Consider the following 19,194-nt stretch of genomic DNA (forward strand, 5'->3'; position numbering starts at 1 on the left):
TTAGTAGTTTGTGCAATTAACAAATTGACAATTTTTAACACGCTTTTATTAGGTCGTCGTGTATGTAACTATGTATGTAATGGAATCTAAGGAAGCTAATTTAACCATCTTCCAGGAGTCGTAGCATAATGAAAATTGGCAGCTATATGTAGTTCCGATGACAATACAATAATATGGTACTGTTGAGCTGATCTGATGATGGAGTCGGAAGATATGAACTGGAACTACATGATGGAACATCGTATCATAGCTGTTTTTGGGTTTCTTAGAAAAGTCTTGTAATGAACTTTGACTACGATTAGGTTTCAAGGTCTGATGATGGAGCCGGAAGATATGAACTGGAACTACATGATAGAATTCATCGTATCATAGCTGTTTTTGGGCTTCTTAGGAAAGTCTTGTAATGAACTTTGACTACAATTAGGTTTCAAGGTCTGATGATGGAGCCGGAAGATATGAGCTGGAACTAGGAACATCGTATCATAGCTGTTTTTGGGCTTCTTAGAAAAGTCTTGTAATGAACTTTGACTACGATTAGGTTTCAAGGTCTGATGATGCAGCCGGAAGATATGAACTGGAACTACATGATGGAACATCGTATCATAGCTGTTTTTGGGCTTCTTAGAAAAGTCTTGTAATGAACTATGACTACGATTAGGTTTCAAGGCCTGATGATGGTGCCGGAAGATAAGAACAGAAAAGGGGGGGGGCTCGAGGGGGAAGCATGAAAGAAAGATCAATGTTGTATTTAAAATAAGTTGGGTTAAGGTTTTCTTGTGATCCTTAAGAGTAAAGAAAAGGGGGGCTCGGGGGGGCGAAGCCCCCCGCATGAAAGAAAGATCAACGTAGTATTTTGAATAAGTTGGGTTAGCGTTTTCTTGTGACTTTTAAGAGCAAACAAAGGGGGCTCGGGGGCGAAGCCCCCGCATAAAAGAAAGATAAACGTTGTATTTAAAATAAGTTGGGTTAGGGTTTTCTTGTTACCCTTAAGAGTAACGAAAAGGGGGGCTCGGGGGCAAAGCCCCCGCATAAAAGAAAGATTAACGTAGTATTTAAAATAAGTTGGGTTAGCGTTTTCTTGTGACCTTTCAGAGCAAACAAAGGGGGCTCGGGGGCGAAGCCCCCGCATAAGAGAAAGATCTACGTTGTATTTAAAATAAGTTGGGTTAAGGTTTTCTTGTGATCCTTAAGAGTAAAGGGGGGCTCGGGGGGCGAAGCCCCCCGCATGAAAGAAAGATCAACGTAGTATTTAGAATAAGTTGGGTTAGCGTTTTCTTGTGACCTTTCAGAGCAAACAAAGGGAGGCTCGGGGGGCGAAGCCCCCCGCATAAAAGAAAGATAAACGTTGTATTTAAAATAAGTTGGGTTAGGGTTTTCTTGTTACCCTTAAGAGTAACGAAAAGGGGGGCTCGGGGGGCCAAGCCCCCCGCATAAAAGAAAGATTAACGTAGTATTTAAAATAAGTTGGGTTAGCGTTTTCTTGTGACCTTTCAGAGCAAACAAGGGGGCTCGGGGGCGAAGCCCCCGCATAAAAGAAAGATCAACGTTGTATTTAAAATAAGTTGGGTTAAGGTTTTCTTGTGATCCTTAAGAGTAAAGAAAAGGGGGGCTCGGGGGGCGAAGCCCCCGCATGAAAGAAAGATCAACGTAGTATTTAGAATAAGTTAGGTAGGTTAGCGTTTTCTTGTGACCTTTAAGAGCAAACAAAGGGGGCTCGGGGGCGAAGCCCCCGCATGAAAGAAAGATCAACGTAGTATTTAAGATAAGTTGGGTTAGCGTTTTCTTGTGACCTTTAAGAGCAAACAAAGGGGGGCTCGGGGGCGAAGCCCCCGCATGAAAGAAAGATAAACGTTGTATTTAAAATAAGTTGGGTTAGGGTTTTCTTGCTACCCTGAAGAGTAACGAAAAGGGGGGCTCGGGGGGCGAAACCCCCCGCATAAAAGAAAGATCAACGTAGTATTTAAAATAAGTTGGGTTAGGGTTTTCTTGTTACCCTTAAGAGTAACGAAAAGGGGGCTCGGGGGGCGAAGCCCCCGCATAAAAGAAAGATTAACGTAGTATTTAAAATAAGTCGGGTTAGCGTTTTCTTGTGACCTTTAAGAGCAAACAAAGGGGAGCTCGGGGGGCGAAGCCCCCCGCATAAAAGAAAGATCAACGTTGTATTTAAAATAAGTTGGGTTAGTGTTTTCTTGTTACCCTTAAGAGTAACGAAAAGGGGGGCTCGGGGGACGAAGCCCCCCGCATAAAAAAAAGATTGACGTAGTATTTAAAATAAGTTGGGTTAGCGTTTTCTTGTGACCTTTCAGAGCAAACAAAGGGGGGCTCGGGGGGCGAAGCCCCCCGCATAAAAGAAAGATCAACGTTGTATTTAAAATAAGTTGGGTTAAGGTTTTCTTGGGAAACTTAAAAGTAAAGAAAAGGGGGGCTCGGGGGGCGAAGCCCCCAGCATGAAAGAAAGATCAACGTAGTATTTAGAATAAGTTAGGTAGGTTAGCGTTTTCTTGTGACCTTTAAGAGCAAACAAAGGGGGGCTCGGGGGGCGAATGCCCCCGCATGAAAGAAAGATCAACGTATTATTTAAGATAAGTTGGGTTAGCGTTTTCTTGTGACCTTTAAGAGCAAACAAAGGGGGCACGGGGCGAAGCCCCCGCATAAAAGAAAGATAAACGTTGTATTTAAAATAAGTTGGGTTAGGGTTTTCTTGTTACCCTTAAGAGTAACGAAAAGGGGGCTCGTTTTGGGCGAAGCCCCCCGCATAAAAGAAAGATCAACGTAGTATTTAAAATAAGCTGGGTTAGGGTTTTCTTGTTACCCTTAAGAGTAACGAAAAGGGGGGCTCGGAGGGCAAAGCCCCCCGCATAAAAGAAAGATCAACGTAGTATTTAAAATAAGTTGGGTTAGGGTTTTCTTGTTACCCTTAAGAGTAACGAAAAGGGGGGCTAAAAGAAAGATTAACACTTTCGAAACCGGGCTCTACGCGGCGCTACGACATTTTCGCTACATACGGGGAAACCCATGTAATCGGCTACGCTTCTACGAGCGGTGTACCCGACAGTCGGGTTCTTGGTAGCGAAAGTGTTAACGTAGTATTTAAAATAAGTCGGGTTAGCGTTTTCTTGTGACCTTTAAGAGCAAACAAAGGGGGGCTCGGGGGGCGAAGCCCCCGCATAAAAGAAAGATTAACGTTGTATTTAAAATAAGTTGGGTTAGGGTTTTCTTGTTACCCTTAAGAGCAACGAAAAGGGGGGCTCGGGGGGCGAAGCCCCCGCATAAAAAAAAGATTAACGTAGTATTTAAAATAAGTTGGGTTAGCGTTTTCTTGTGACCTTTCAGAGCAAACAAAGGGGGGCTCGGGGGGCGAAGCCCCCCGCATAAAAGAAAGATCAACGTTGTATTTAAAATAAGTTGGGTTAAGGTTTTCTTGTGATCCTTAAAAGTAAAGAAAAGGGGGGCTCGGGGGGCGAAGCCCCCAGCATGAAAGAAAGATCAACGTAGTATTTAGAATAAGTTAGGTAGGTTAGCGTTTTCTTGTGACCTTTAAGAACAAACAAAGGGGGGCTCGGGGGGCGAAGGCCCCCGCATGAAAGAAAGATCAACGTTGTATTTAAAATAAGTTAGGTTAAGGTTTTCTTGTGATCCTTAAGAGTAAAGAAAAGGGGGGCTCGGGGGGCGAAGCCGCATAAAAGAAAAACAATGTATGGCGAACGTATGTCTCTCTAATGTCTTCAAAAAGTCCGCGATGGCACATGTCTATATTGTCTATCTTTTACGGATAACTTACTAGACCAGGTATAAACATTTTTATGATAATACCGTAATAAGAAGGTAGCCGCTAGTTATTATTAAGTAGCAATTAGCAATAAGTACACGTTAAGCCACAAATGGCATGTAAAATCCGCCTACTTGAAATAAATTTATGTATAAATGTTAAAAGTATTTCATTATTAATAACTAAAAAGTATAAAATAAATTAATAGTTTAAAAAACACTATAAAACACGCTTTTATAAATGCACGTAAAAGCCATAAATAAATTATGGATCGTTCAAGTTGTCTCTATTTGTGAGCTGAAGTTTAAAAACTATGTGCTTTTAATCATAATATTTGATTGTAAAAGCGTGGGGCGCTGGAACAGGAAAGACTTTCTTGTAAACAAATACTAATCCGAACTTCCTGGCGAATGAAGTTGCATAAGAACATAACGTTTACATATGCCGCCTAAGGGTTACCAAAGAGAACCAAAGATATCTCGTCCACGAACAAGAACTCTGCATCCTGTCACTGTAGACACTTTCCCCTTTTGTACTTTGATTACCGGAAAAAAGCGGCGTTCTAAGTATCGGTGACTGTCGACTCTCCTCGCTACTAGCGCATATTTTGTCTGAGTTCGACAAACTGGTACCTACTTTGAACACTGACTTTTAATTGATTTGACTGTTTAATGTAGAACCTACTAGTCATGCTGAAACTCCAGTTAGCGCGTCAATCTGTGTAACCTCCTTCCCGTAACATAGCATAATTTGATTTATCAGCAAGTTATACAAAAAGTCTTTCCTGTTCCAGCGCCCCACGCTTTTACAATCAAATATTATGATTAAAAGCACATAGTTTTTAAACTTCAGCTCACAAATAGAGACAACTTGAACGATCCATAATTTATTTATGGCTTTTACGTGCATTTATAAAAGCGTGTTTTATAGTGTTTTTTAAACTATTAATTTATTATTTGGTAAAATAATTTATTGATTAGCTATACTTTAGTAAGACATTGTTAAACAGACCCTAAATATTTTTAACATCGTCAAAAGATTTTAACAGTGTATTCCTGACCACTTTTAGAGACTATAATGTTATGTACTTATACTTTTCTGGATATTGCCTAGTTTCAGAGTTATTACCAATTGAAAAAAGATGTTATTGTTAGTCAGTAAAAAGATCCTTTACGGGAGTTGATGCCACTATGGAGATTATGGTCTCATCGCATCGTCTACTTCCATATCGATAAGATTTGATTTCGTATGCGTCGCATCGCCGTCGCGCGACCATCGCCCACGCAAGCCACGGCGTCACTATCCTCATTGATAAATGTCAAAAAGTAAAAAGTAAAATCTTTCAAGAATGAAGTTTTTAGAAAAAAAAAGTTAAAACTCGTTTCAAGTGCTAGTTTTATGAAAAACATTTACTTTTTACGTGAAAATACATTCAGAAACAAAATTCATGTAATATCTTTTTTTTGATTTACACAAAAAATGGGTGGTTAAATAGTATATTTCGGCTTATTCACTCCCACGGTGTATAAAGGGAATTAAGATATACAAGAAGCAAGGCCTTTGACACTGTCTCAGTTACCTTACCATCCTACTCAAAAAGCTAGAACATTGGGGGATTCGGGGGGTCGCATTGGATTGGCTTGCTAGCTTACAGGGCGCACACAAATTGGATCACCGATCCTAAAAACCGGCCAAGAGCGTGTCGGGTCACGCTCAGTATAGGGTTCCGTAGTTTCCCGTATATTTTTTTCAAAACCTGTTTAACCTATCAAGTTGAAAATAATTATACTAGAAAGACTTTTTCAAGTTGTTGTTCAAAAGTTAGAGGGGGGCACACTTATTTTTTTCTTTTTAGAGCCATTATTTATGAAAATATTAAAGGAAAAAATGGAAAAATTTACGCTTCCGGCGGGACTTGAACCCGCACCATTAAAAAAAAAAATGTTTAGAATCGTTAGCAGACGTTTCTGCTTAATAAAAATTAATTTAATATTAAAAATGTCAAAAAAAATATTTTTGTAAACCCCTATTCATTTTTAAATACTTATCGAACAATATATCACACGTTAGGATTGAAATGAAAAAAAAAAATTCACTCCCCACTTTACATGTACGGGAGGGTATTCTAATATAATTATATTTTTTTTCACTTTTAATTTTACTACATTGTCGGCGTGATTGATATACATATTGGTACCACATTTCAGGTCTCTACTGATAACTTCTCTCGTCTTTAATTTTTTGAGGCTCAAAAAAGGTGTTTGAGGCAACGTGAAAGTAGAGTTCCTCAGAAGTCGCATAGTATTTATTCTAGATCATTTGGCCGGGTCCTTCACCGTGCCAGAACAGTGCAAAGTGGTAAAAAAATAATCCAAAAAAGGTTCTTGAGGCAATTTGTCATTTTTACCAGTAAAAGATGAGGGTCTAAATAGCCATGGAAAAATAATGCCATGACATGAGGTGGGGTCCATACCCAGCCATTCGATCTTGAAAGTCAATTTTTTAGTTTTCCGTAAATAACTCGTAAACGGTGGCCCACAGCAAAAAAATATGGTAAACAGAAAATATCTACATTAAATTGTCTACAAGAAAGGTTATGTACGTTTTTTCGATAGGAACAATATATAAGTGGATAATTTAGTAAGAAAGTTTTTTTTAATCGATTACATGCTCCGTTTTTCGTCAATACCTCGTAAACGGTGGCACACAGCAAAAAACTTTGTTAAACAGAAAATATCTACATAAAATTTCCTATAAGAAAGGTTATTATAAGGGGTTACCCTCATCTGGCAGAATAATTTTAGTCCGAAACACACTTCGCATAACATGTTTCGCAGTAACACTTTCAGTCGAATTGTTTGTTTGTTACAATACAGTAAAACGGAGCTATTTTGCTCCCCCATGGGTAACTTTGCACCACCTTTAAATATGGTTTGATTGCCTCAAGGATCAAAATGTATGGTTGATTAGATGAATTATTCAAATCCACCCTCATACACATATCATAAAAGGGTTACCCTCATCTGGCAGAATAATTTTGGCCAAAAACACACTTAGCATAACATGTTTCGCAGAAAAAACATTCGGTCGAATGGTAATTTCGCAGAAAACTTAGTTGGCATTATTACTACCACGCATAAGATACATTTGGCAGAATATTGTTTTACAGAACATTACTTTGGTCAAATTTGATTTAGCGTGATTGTATGTACCATAATAATCTTATAGCATAATATTACAATAGCAGAATTATTACACGCTATCAAAAAAGAAAAACTGCCCCAGAGTCACTATTAGGTACGACGACGAGCGAAGCGAGGAGGAGTGTTAGGTATCTTGCATCCCAAACACATCCAACTCGCTATCAAATAGCGAATTGCAACTTTATGCCTCCTACATATTATGCACAAATGTTATCTATTTCATGTAATCTATTTCAAAAAACTTACCTACTAAAACATTGATCCTAGCGAAAAATCTTATAGAACCTTTCTTGTAGGAAATATTATGTAGATTAATTCTGTGTAACATCATTTTTGGCTGTGTGCCACCGTTTTTGAGTTATCAACAAAAAACTGCCCATGTAGTCTATTTAAAAATACTTTCCAACTAAAAAATTGATCCTAGCGAAAAAACTTATATAGGTTCACTATTCTCTGGCAGAAACTTTTTACTCATTTGATTCGTATAATAGTTCTTGGCAGAAGTCACGTTTGGCAGAAACACCTTACGCAGAATATGCTTTGGCATAAATCATTTCGCAGATTTTTGTAATACCGAATTGTTTCTTGTCATAATGTTGATGAGCATAATAGTCTTCTAGTCAAACAATACTTTTGCAGATAACATTTTTTTTTTAATGTTTTTATCTCTTTATTTACATGAACATATTTACATAATTATATAAGAAACTAAGACTAAACTTAAAAGCTAGCTAATGTCTAAAATAGGCCCTTGAGGCATTGTACCAAGGATACTGGCGACATTAAATGGGCCGCTTTTTGTTGATCGATTTTGAGATTTGAGTTGAAACTCCTAAATTTGCACTTCAGAAAGAATTATAAGACAAACTTTCCTACTAAAATATTGATCCCAGCGAAAATTCTTATATATCCTTTCTAGTAGGCAATATTATATAGATTATTTCCGGTTATGAGCCACCGTTTTCGAATTATTTACAAAAAGCGGCCCATGTAATCTATTTAAAAATACTTTCCAACTAAAAAATTGATCCTAGCGAAAAAACGTATAGAACCTTTCTTATAGAAAATTTTATTTAAATTTTTTCTCGTGAACATTTTATTTAGCTGTGGGCCACCGTTTACGAGGTATTTACAAAAACGGCCAATGAAATCTATTTAAAAATAATTTCCAACTAATATTGATCCTAGCGAAAACTCTTATAAAACCTTTCTTGTAGGAAATATTATGTAGATTATTTCTGTATACCATTATTTTGGGCTGTGAGCCACCGTTTTTGAGTTATCAACAAAAAACTTCCCATGCAATCTATTTAAAAATACTTTCAACTAAAATATGTGAGTGTGGACGTGAAAACGTCCCACTTTGTCGATTGCTATAAAGCCACTTTGTCAGTTTAAATGCATAAAAGATACAAGTAAATCTCGCCTTAATGGTAACCGACAAACACACTCACACATTGATCCTAGCGAAAAAATGTATAGGACCTTTCTTGTAGGAAATTTTATGAAGATATTTTCTTGTGAACATTTTATTTAGCTGTGAGCCACCGTTTACGAGGTATTTACAAAAAACGGCCCATGAAATCTATTTAAAAATACTTTCTAACTAAAATATTGATCCTAGCGAAAAATCTTATAGAAACTTTCTTGTAGGAAATATTATGAAGATTAATTATGTATAACATTATTTTTGGCTGTGAGCCTCCGATTTCGAGTTATTAACAAAAAACGTCCTACGTAAGCTATTTAAAAATACTTTCCAACTAAAATTAATCTATTTAAAAAAAACTTACCTACTAAAATATTGATCCTAGCGAAAAATCTTATAGACCTTTCTTGTAGGAAATATTATGTAGATTAATTCCGTGTAACATTATTTTTTTTTAGCTGTGAGCCACCGTTTTTAAGTTATCAACAAAAAACGGCCCATGTAATCTATTTAAAAATACATTCCAACTAAAAAAATGATCCTAGCGAAAAATCTTATATAACCTTTTTTATAGGAAATTTTATGTAGATATTTTCTGTTTAACATAGTTATTTGCTGTGGGCCACCGTTTACGAGGTATGGACGAAAAACGGAGCATTTAATCGATTAAAAAAACTTTCTTACTAAATTATCCTTTTCTATATTGATCCTATCGAAAAAATGTATATAACCTTTCTTGTAAAAAATTTTATGTACATATTTTCTGTTTGACATATTTTTTTGCTGTGGGCTACCGTTTACGAGTTATTTACGAAAAACTAAAAAAAATACTTTCAAGATCGAATGGCAGGGTACAGACCCCACCTCATGTCATGGCATTATTTAGACCCTCATATTTTACTGGTAAAAATGACAGATTGCCGCAAGAACCTTTTTTGGAATTCTTTTTTTACCACTTTGCACTGTTCTGGCTCGGTGAAGGACCCGGCCAAATGATCTGGCATAAATACTATGCGACATCTGAGGAACTCTACTTTCACTTTTTAATAATTCCAGGTTGCCTCAAACACCTTTTATGGGCCCCAAAAAATTAAATCTTTAATAATTCATAGCTCGATAAAGCCCCACTCCCCAGCTGCCAGACTTGCAGACCTGATGTTGGTTATGATCAGAGAAGCATCTGAGCACCTTTACAGGTTGCCTCAAGTACCTACTCCAAAATCCTGCCAGCTCTTGGAAGTCTTGGACCATTAATTGATCATTTCACGTAAATTAATAATTTCTTCTTTAAATACTTATAAATTATATGCCAGAGACTAATTACTAAGAGGGGCCGTTTCTTATCAAATACAACTTATTATACTGTTCGCCCGTATTAGGTTTACACCCTGTATATACCCGTCCTAGCGAAATCACGATATGCATTTTCGCCACAGACGGTAACGGAACTAAATAATATTAAATATAATTTTCCCTCGGTTTCTGAACACGGTTTTAGAGTTGGCAACCCCGGACCGCGACGCGACGCCATCTTTTATTTATTCTATCGTGGTGCGCGTCCTTCTGTGAGTTAGCTGACGGAAATATGGTGAGATTTGCTATTTAATTACCAATTTACAGCCTATGTGGCAGTTAACTGTTAGATAGTTTATTGTGGGACTAGGTTGGTTTGTGTAATATATCATATTACAGAAAAACGGCTCGTCACGTCGCGGGTAGCGCTTACGCCGCCTTCGCGCCCCACTTGAATCGACGACCTACATGTCGCATCCGCGAATTATTTTTAACATTATAAATCAATATATTTTTATACTGTGTTCAGGTTCAGGGTTGTTTTTGCCCATGCCCCATCATCTGCCGCGATCCTGGATAAGTTGGCGATCAACAACAGGATCCGGCCTGCGTGCAATGGCCAGTGAAGTCTATCCCAGTGCCTGTATTATTATCAAGTCATCACGCTGTCGTCGTCGGACTCGTCGGTTACAAATGACGCGGCAGATCTCTCTTAAGCTTAGAAAGGTATGTAGTTGCGCGTTCCATTTATACGTCTACTTTGATTTCCTTTTTGACTTGTGAATATTGTCGTGAGTTCGTGGCATAATAATTAGTGTTACTTAGTATTATCAAAGCTTGTAAAATCGTAAGTGACATACAGTTAATCTAGTACAGTTGTCGGTACGTAATTGCAAAGGTTGTATTTGGTTCTAATTTATCAACACAGAGTTGTTTTCAAGTTTCCAAGTAACTTGTTATTTACATGCATATAAATTTAAAGATAAACTGAATGTTTATGAAAAAAAAATAGTGTTTCTTTGTTCAGTGTCTGCTACTTTATAAAGTTGTAGTTATCCACCTACGTAAATACGTACAGATACAGAATCAGATTTATCGAATCTTTAGTGCCTCCGTCAGACATTTAGGGCCCAGTTAAGCATAAATTCATTTAGGGCCACTTGTACCAACTGCTTAACTCAAGGTTAGTGGGCTATCAACTGTCAAATTCCATATGAAATGGTGGGTTAGCCTCGGGTCAACCCTCCATTTTCGGTGGTGCAAGTGACCCTTAGGTATGTAGTCAGTTGTGATTGCCTGATATTACAACTTGACAATATAAAGCCGTCGAGGGTACAATATTTGTATCTTGTCTACAACATTTATTTTGTGTTTCATTGTGTACCAAGTATAAAAACGTCACGTCACGTAAATAGTCCCACATGACCCTTTGATAGTCCAAGCTCAGTTTAATTAACCCAAGAGATTTGTGTAAATTAAGCATTTGGGTTCATTTAATTGCTAATTATTTGTGTGTGTTCATAAATATTCCTGGGTTTTCTTATTAACTGTTTCTGCACCTCATTAACTAACACTGCATATTTGCTTCTCCCTGTTATTTTCACTTGCTTAGCTCACGCACCGGACATTTCAGATGGTTGTGGCGCAGTGCTCTGCTACTTCGTGCCACAGGCCATTCTCCAACTGCAGATCTACGTGTCAGCGCGACAGTGCACTCACTCACCTTGTTTGGCCCGGTGGAATTTGGTTAGCTTGCACATTTTACCCTTCTCTTCATTAATTTATTTCTGTATTTTCATTCAGTAAATACAAAATGTCAACAATGACAGTAGTGATAACAAGAGCGAGGATATTGACGAAGCAAAACTTAAATAGAAATTTCCTTTAAAAATAATCTGCCATATTTTTAAACCCAATTTCTATTTAAATCTCATTGAAATTTATAATGATCATAGGAGTTGACCGTGACGTCAGTCGACACGTTTTCGTTTAATTTCCATATCAGCAAATCATTCAAATTCGTTTTGAGAGTTCTTAAAAAGAAACTGATTTTACTAGAAGGAAAGTAGCCTATAATAAAAATGTATTGATAAATAATCATCTCAATCTCACATCATTTTTAGAATTCTATAGTCAACTAGCAACCCTTATAGTTTCGCCATGTCTGTCTGTCTGTCTGTCTGTCTGTCCGTCCGTCCGTCCGTCCGTCCGTCCGTCCGCGGATAATCTCAGTAACCGTTAGCACTAGAAAGCTGAAATTTGGTGCCAATATGTAATTATGTATATCAATTACGCCGACAAAGTGGTAAAATAAGAAGCGGAAAAAAATGTTTTGTTAGGGTAAAGTGGGGACTGATTTTTTCATTCCAATCCCAACATGTGATATATTGTTGGATAGGTATTTAAAAATCAATACGGGTTTACTAAAATCGTTTTCTGATAATATCAATATTTTCGGAAATAATCGCTCCTAAAGGAAAAAAAGTGTGTCCCCTCTCTAACTTTTGAACCATATGTTTAAAAAAAAAAAAAATACAAATGTAGAACTTCACTCTAAGACCAAATTAAATTATTTCATAGGAAATATAGAATGCCTTGGTCATTTTTTCTTTGTATATGACATTTATTTCAGTTTATAATGTAGAACTTTATAAAGACTTTCTAGGAAAATTGTTTTGAAGTTGATAGGTTCAGTTGTTTTTAATAAAAAATACGGAAAACTACGGAACCCTACACTGAGCGTGGCCCGACACGCTCTAGGCCGGTTATTTTTACACTTTACTATGAATAACAAATCTCATAAGTCGATTAAATTTATTGTAGACTAGGGTGGTCCAAAAAAAAATGTTTTTTATTGTTTGAGCTCCACATGGTTATTTCTACACGAAAACTTATTAAAATCATGTCAACCAATTTTGAGAACAATCAGACTTTATTTAGAGGTCGCTCAAAATAAAGCAATAATGCCATACTGAAATGTATGAAATGAACTTGACTAAAGAAAAAATCTTACATGGAGGTATTTTAATGGTTTAATTATATTTTTCCCTATTTCATTAGAGCTAAATAAAACATGAACCGGGCAGTTTGCAATGTTTTAATTATTTCGGTTTTTATTTTATTATAGGAGATATCCAATTTTAAATGTATCTTGAGCGACCTGTAAATAATGAGCAAATGGGTTAAAATTTGGTACATAAACTACTAATTCATAATAGAACAAAGGGAACCATGTGGAGAAAGGATTAGTCATATTTATTTTTCTTCCATACAAATGTGGACCACCCTATTGTAGACCATGTTTCAACAAATTTGAGAGCCTTGAATTCGCTTAGGGAACGCACTGACCTGTGGGTCACTCTTATAATATATATAGTTGTCCAAAAACTGGACAGTGTAACTAACGCCGTGTCTTGCGTGGGCGATGCGACGTATACGAAATCAAACCTTATCGATATGGAAGTGTGAGACGCGACGGCGACCGTCGCCCTCGCAAGACACGGCGTCACTAGCAATACTAGCATTAAGTGGAAAGAATAGTCTACTTTCCTTTTAGTCAATTCAGCGTGTGCTACTCTGCGGCGCGGCGGCGGCGGCGGCGCCTTCATAATGAACTTCAACTAACTATATGGTAAAATGATGTACGTAATTACGTATAACGTACAATATGTACGTATGATGTTTATGACTGCACCTATAGGGAGAAACGAAATAATGGGCTTTGATTGTATCAGTACTCATAGATAGAATCTACATTATTTACTTTTTTCTTATGGAAATTGATGTACAAATGTCGTTTATTATGTACGTATTGAAAAAATCATTACTTTCAGTAATTCCGCATTACACCTGAACCTTATGAGCTATTATGCCAGGTGTACAGGTAAGTGAGACGGAGATTTGTTCCTTCCACGCTCAAAGCCCATTATTTCGTTTCCCCCTATACTTAGGAGGCCTAAGCCGAAAAGCGCTATCTCAAACGAAAATCCATAATTAACTTATAAAGTATCTATAGGTATCTGTGGAATAGGTATCGAGACAAACCTTATTGGTTTAACGATACTATGTAAATTAATTAGAGATTTATGTTTGTGATTACCTAAATAAATAATAATATCACTGACGTTTACGTTTCCAAAATCATTTGGTTTTGAGACAGCGCCACTCGGCTTAGCAGGGCAGTATAGGTATAGTCATAAACATCATACGTACATATGCCGCCGCCGCAGAGTAGCACACAAATCAGCTTCTTTTTAAGTTTGCTAATTATGGAAATAGTACGACTTTCGTGTTTAGTGACGTCAACTCATTTAGGGTGCGTTGGGGCAATTTCGAACCACAGAAATGCTCTGGTAATTTCGAAAGGGGAACATTGATATGATGGAAATAATGGTGATTTTTCTGTGACTTTCGAAATTACCCCAATGTACGCTATCAGACATATTCAATAGAAATTTGATTTAAAAATAACTTTTGCCAATGTGTTTCTTATAATTATCTAATGCTTCATTTGTAATTTTGTATGGTATAAAATATTTTAAGTACAGGAAAATTCCATGTACAAAACCACACTGCAAAGTCTCCTCTTGAAGACTTATCAGTTTCTAAGAAATCGTGCAGACGTATTGGAGACTGTGCAGGATGAGAGCAGGCAAATAATAATAATTGGCTAGTCACCGCCTGCCTATTTTTTCATGTTTTTATAACATAATATGATCAAGGCAGGTGCCATAGTCTCCCATAGTACCGGTTACAAGTCCACCAGCAATTCAACCTAATAGCCCGGTTTCTTTTATTTACCTTTTTCTATCAATAGTTCTACACTAACCGGCGCTTGTCCTTGGGTGCATTACTATAGTGCGGACAGGGATAATCGCCGGGTAGTGTCACATTACATTTAGAGTAAATTGTCTAGAAAGCACAGCCGAAGCCAACAGCACAGAGGCCGTGCTGTTGGCTTCGGCCCCACACATGCCTCCCAAATGTCCGGGACCCCATGGTCCCGAGTACTGGAAAGGACAAACAAATAATCAATAAGTTAAATCATACAAAATAATTATCATAAATCCTTCATCTCATCAGCGGCAAACTCATGTTTCATGTGTACAATCAGAATTATAGATTGAATGAATTTATTTTTTTGCAGGTATGTCACTTGAGGCGAGGAGGACTTGAGAAGGTGCGTCTGCGAACGGCCTTAGTGACGCCTCTTCAGCGCGACGGGTGGTCTCCTCAAATATGAGAAGGAGCTCGGGTCCTGCGGGCTCTTAACCGTCGTAGTATTCACGCAGTGTTTTAAAATAGTGTTTGTGTGTATTATGATAACATTTATGTTCAATTCAAATGTCTAACTCTACATAAGTATTCATATCATTTTTCATTAGTATGGTGCTGTTTTTGCGGTCTGAAGAAAAAACTTTAAATAAAATAATTATGTTGTCTGTATATCCATGTTTTTGTTTTACAATCAATGATTTTTGTGTGAGGTATTTTTTAAGTTTGACTTTTTCGTTTATAGTTATTTTGATCATACATAATCATTAAAATTATGCTGGGTAGTATCTGTAAGCTGCGCACGGATCCGAACCTGTCGAGCGTACTCGCGCGCTAGCCTTTGGCTGTCGGCTTTTGGAGAGAATCTAGCTTGTTTCAATAGAATCGCGATCGAATCAAGCGAGTTCTCTTTGAACCGGCAGCTGGCAGCCGCACGAGGCTCGCTCAGGCTCACGCAGCTTGCAGAGCACCTTGCGGGCAGTTATATTTGTGACGTCCTACCAACCACAAAAATCACGTTCCCTGAAATATCCCTATGAAATATTGTGTGAACGGTTCACAAGTAACTTTCACAAAAGTTACCAGTGATTTGTTGACACAACATACCAAATATAATCATTTCCAGAAGTTTCAAATGAAACATTATGAGAGCTACTTTTAGGTACATTACATGCGTAACTTGCAAGGAACTTCATTAGAGTTATTAAAGCAATGTTATATTTGTAACGCATTGAAAGGTATCGGTGAAAAGTCAATACAATATACAACATCAAACTTTTTGGTGTATTATGAATGTAACATTGCCGCAATGAATAGCATGTATGTTACGGACAAGTTGCATAATGTGCTATTGATGCAATGTACAAAAATGAACTTCTTAAAAGTTTTCGTCATAACTTTCTAGTAAGTTTATATTTCAATGTATCAGCAACATTGCTATTCAAAGTTATAGAAAGTTGTAAAAATCCGATCTGGGAAACTTACAGGGTTTATCTACAGCGCGGCCGAAAGCGTTTAACATCAATATGGCTCAAACGTTGCTCAAACGTTTCAAGCTTGCAATTGTAAGTTTCAAGCTCCCAGATGTAGCATTGAGCAATGTTACCGCAAGTTCTGCTTGCTTAACGGGTAGGTACACCAGTTAAAATAAATACTATTATAATATACATTATTATGTAGTTAAAATAAATTTAGATATTTATTTATTGTTTTAGTTTGTAGTTATTTTGTATATCTGGAATCTCCGCACATAGTTGTTCACGCAAATAATTATCAATAAAATGACATTTAGTTAGACGCCATCTTTCATTTGGTCCTTCGTACCGGATTTTACACATTACCTATATTCATTCGTAATTTTATGTACATTCAGTGTAAAGCTCCCATACAACCATTTCAGTCGCAAAATCTTCAAATCAGTAACTAACTGTCAAATGTGACATAACGCGTGGTAACGTCGTGCAAACAATGCGACCGTATTGATACAATAACAAAATGTAGTCGTCGTGTGCACTCGTTACGGTAACAAAATGTGTAGGAATTTGTGGCTGTCAATGTCACTGTCAGAATGACTTTTAACGACACTTTATTAGTCGACGTTTGCACACATAACGGTAACAACATGTGGACGAATTTGTGGCTGTCATTGTCACTGTCAGAACGGTTTCTGACAGTGACATTGACAGAATTTGTACACACATCTGTAGGTCTGATTACCGAACTGCTCCTAAACCACTGTATCCGCAAATGACAATCTGAAATACGAAGGTTTCTCAAACTGTCTTGTGAAGTTGTGGACTGGTTGCTTTGAATCATTTAAATATGAGCGAATTAAATAATAATAAACGACGACGACCATTTAAGCACTCTTCGACATTTTATAGAAATGTGGGAAAGTTAAGAAAAGTGCAGAATGATAATACAAATAGATAAGCACTTTATAGTTACTTAATGTATTAAATATATAATTTTTAATTCTTATTGATAAAAATGAAGTGTAGTGTTGCTTTACACAATAAAAGTAGGAATCAAATGAAATAGAGTATTTACTGTGATATTAATAGAATTTCTGTTGCGCAATGATAGTTTTTTTCAGTACAGATGCTGGTTTTTTTAACGCAGTAGTGCGAGCAAATCAAGCAATGATTCATTTCTTGTCTGGTCGAAACTCTTAGCTTAGATTTAGGTACTGAAAATCGTCGTATACACGTGCGAAAAGGACATTCACAACTCGTGTCGATTTAAAACACTCCCTTCGTTCGTGTATTAATTTATCGCTACTCGTATCGATTTTCCTCTTTTCCGCACTCGTATCTACAAGTATTTTATTTGGGTTACAAAAAAAAACACATTATTTACTCTACTACGTTTTATTTATGTCTCTTTAACATTACAAATTTGTAGACACTTATCTATACAAAAATCTTGACAAAAGAAGTACAGATCGCTGAAACTAATGTTGATAGTAATATTAATGACGACTACTTCAACAAGTGTCAATTGTGAAATGCCGCAAAATACTAGTTGCTCTATAGAAGACCATAATAATATGATCCCCGATCCTTTACAACCCAGCAGCTCGGTACGCACGTTACAATTTTTTTTTAATCTTCTTTAGTGAGGGCAACTGAGTACGACGGCATATTTAATTGTTTATAAAGTTTGAGGATACCTGGAAAAAATTAGTACAAGAAGCCATTTTGAAAATATAATATATATTCACTGCTTTCTGTCACGCGTGTACGCTGCGACCATTTTGCGACCGTTTGTCGACCGTTTGGTGACCGTTTGGCGACTGTTTTTTACATGGAATATTACCGTCTTAATTCATATTTTAACAACTTTATTGGTTTTCTAGGCATTATTTTTATTATTTCAGTATAGTATATGCACCGGAGCACTAAAACTTCACTAATCAATAACATAACACGCAAACACCGAGTAGTCAATAATATTATTACTGGTTAAACTGAGGTAAATTGATGGCGCGTTGATAAATTTAGACTTATTTTATGAAATCACTCGAGCAATTTAATTGGCCATGGTAATTAGCCCACATTATATTACAAATGCAAACAATATTTATCTTTAACAAATTCTTACGCCATTACATTTTAATGTCAAATGATTTTATTTCTTTTTTACTTTGACGTCTCTGACAGTCGCCATTTGAAAAGAATGAAATGAACGAATGATTTTGGGAAAGTAGTCGCCAAACGGTAACAATGTGTGCACGCGTAGTGCACACTTCTGTCACTTCTGTGACCATTTGTGCCTGTTACCAATCGTCCCCATTTGGGTCGCCGCGACTAAACGTCGACCGTACTGCGACTAAGCATTGAGACCCGAAGACCTGTGTGTACACAAAATAGGAGGATTTGCGTAGGAACGGCGACCGATTATGGTTATATGGGCTCCTAAATAAAATAATTAAGGTGATTTTTAAATAAGTAGGTATAGTTTAGTTTGACTTAAATTTTCTGTTAATATTTTTAATCTGTCGGTTTCTTTACATTTCATCATAACACATGTCATTGTTCTCATTAATTCCACGATTGATTCAGTATTTTCCTTCATTCCTAAATTCGTTAATATTTTACCAGATCAAATCCTTAAATTATTAATTTTCAGATGAAACGCGACACATGTCACGCACTGACTCATTTTCCGAAAACCCAAACCTGTTTCAAGTACTGTAAACCCCACAGAAACTTCAGGTAATTACATCAAACTTTCAGGAGCCGGTATTTACCGGTATACTTTAATCGTTTCTTAGGACTACTTAAACTTGTCCACTATTTATGTCGTCTGAATTAGAAATGACGGCCCCGATCTGAAAAGTGTTGCCCCTAATTTTCTTGGCAAATACATTAGTCACTTGCAGCCTTGCATTTTATACGATAATTACCCACGCACTAGCTTCATTCTTGACGATTGCTCAATTATTCAATCGGTTTCCCGTCCTGCTCTTACATTTACAGGGAGCTACATTTAAGTGGGATAGGTATAGATTCACGTGTAGCGCGCGAAGCTAAACTTCGGAGCACTCAGTCGCGACTCAGCCTTCAGGGAGAGCGGTCGCACGCGATGCAGGCGCCGTCCGCGTTTAGAAATGCTCTCACGCTTTCAAAACTTGAAAATAAATATCACCTTAAAGGCAAACTGAAGATGAGATAAAAGAATCTTACGTATGTTATTTATTATTTTCTGACAAGGCCGCGTTTAAT

This window comes from Leguminivora glycinivorella, chromosome 6 (genome assembly GCF_023078275.1).
Source record: "Leguminivora glycinivorella isolate SPB_JAAS2020 chromosome 6, LegGlyc_1.1, whole genome shotgun sequence".
Lineage (NCBI taxonomy): Eukaryota > Metazoa > Arthropoda > Insecta > Lepidoptera > Tortricidae > Leguminivora > Leguminivora glycinivorella.